Here is a 1,836-nt window from a genome sequence, read left to right on the forward strand (position 1 = left end):
GGGGGGGGGGGGGGGGAACAGAGGGAGGAAGGGAGGAAGAGAGGAGGGAACAGAGGGAGGAAGGGAGAAGGGAAGGAAGAGAGGAGGGAACAGAGGGAGGAAGGGAGAAAGGAAGGAAGAGAGGATGGAACAGAGGGAGGAAGGGAGAAAGGAAGGAAGAGAGGATGGAACAGAGGGAGGAAGGGAGAAAGGAAGGAAGAGAGGAGGGAACAGAGGAAGGGAGGGAGGAAGAGAGGAGGGAACAGAGGGAGGAAGGGAGAAGGGAAGGAAGAGAGGAGGGAACAGAGGGAGGAAGGGAGGGAGGGATGGACGAAGGGAGAGAGAGAGGGAGGAAGGAAGGGAGAGAGGAGGGAACAGAGGGAGGAAGGGAGGAAGGAAGGGAGGGAGGGAGGAAGGGAGAAAGGAAGGAAGAGAGGAGGGAACAGAGGGAGGAAGGGAGAAAGGAAGGGAGGAAGGAGGGAACAGAGGGAGGAAGAGAGGAAGGAAGGAAGGAAGAGAGGAGGGAAGGAAGAGAGGAGGGAAGGAAGAGAGGAGGGAACAGAGGGAGGAAGGGAGAAAGGAAGGAAGAGAGGAGGGAACAGAGGGAGGAAGGAAGAGAGAGGAACAGAGGGAGGAAGGAAGAGAGGAGGGAACAGAGGGAGGAAGGGAGGAGGAGGGAACAGAGGAAGGAAGGAAGGAAGGAAGGAAGAGAGGAGGGAACAGAGGGAGGAAGGGAGGGAGGAGGGAACAGAGGAAGGAAGGAAGGAAGGAAGGAAGGCAGGAAGGAAGGAAGGAAGGGAGGATAAAGAGGATCAAAGTCAGAATAAATGATGAACGAGCGTTTGTGTCTGATTGGAGCCAAATAAAAAGTTCACTTCATCTTTGTGTCAAATCGATTATTATATTAGTCGATTAAAAGAAAAAGACTCGACAGCAACTTTGAAAATCAAACATTTATTTATCAGAAAAAGTTTTTCTCTGTTTCAAATCATTTCCATCTGAATATTTCACCTTTAGTTTTTCTACACTATAAAAAATGATGCAGTAATAAATAGTAACTTCATCAATTCTCTGAACGGCACTTTAGTGACTGTTTGACTCGGACATACCAAAATAAAAGCCTAGAAATTCAACTTACAATTTATCATTCAGCTTTATTTCACAAAATGAAATTCTATTTGTTAGAAATCCTTAATATGTTTGTTAAATTTGACTCAGAATATCTGAGAATGGATTAATTCTACTGATTAGTTTGAAGAACTACAATAACAAGATTATTATTTCAACTTTAACAACAAAGTGAAAAGCTGTAAGAAAGAAAGAGTCAGTGTCTCAGATCAAACAGCTCAGAGTGTTAGAAGGCTGCTCAGAAGCTCTGAGGTTGTGGGTTCGATCCTTATGAGGCTCAGTGACTTTTGAAGTCCAACAGCCAAAGTGAGAAGATAAAAGCGCCCGGAGAAAAGGTTCAGATGTGAAGGGGACTCGGTGGCGGCGTGGGGTTCGATGGCGACCGCGAGGCGCAGGGGCGCAGCTGTGTTCGAATCCCGCGTGCGGCCGGGTACCCGGAGCCGGTCCCGCGGCGTCGGGTTCGGGAGGGGGCCGTGTCCCCTCCCGGTGTTCTGGAGAGGTAGAAGCTGGGGGTTATGGAGCGGGAAACAGGAAGTGGCTGAAGTTTTCCTAAAAGGTGGAAGATGACTGACAGCACAAGGTCTTTATTGGTCCAGAACAGGTGCTGCTGGGACTCGTGGTGTCAGCTGTCCTCCAGGTGCAGCAGCTGGAAGCGAGTCTTCAGGGCGTGTCCCCAACAGCCTGGAAGAGACAGAAGAAGAAATGAGTCCACAGGTTTGTGACAAGTGA

General features: G+C 49.3%; 1 long non-coding RNA gene across 1 annotated transcript in view; it reads left to right on the forward strand.

Moving 5' to 3' along the window:
- Positions 1-1,521: 1,521 nt before the first annotated feature.
- The window catches only part of LOC123972456, a 1,772-nt gene continuing 1,457 nt past the window's right edge, over positions 1,522-1,836 (forward strand). Inside the window, exon 1 of the long non-coding RNA XR_006825415.1 lies at positions 1,522-1,821. This is a non-coding gene — a long non-coding RNA (uncharacterized LOC123972456). The remainder of the gene's footprint in view (positions 1,822-1,836) is intronic.

This window comes from Micropterus dolomieu, linkage group LG01 (genome assembly GCF_021292245.1).
Source record: "Micropterus dolomieu isolate WLL.071019.BEF.003 ecotype Adirondacks linkage group LG01, ASM2129224v1, whole genome shotgun sequence".
Lineage (NCBI taxonomy): Eukaryota > Metazoa > Chordata > Actinopteri > Centrarchiformes > Centrarchidae > Micropterus > Micropterus dolomieu.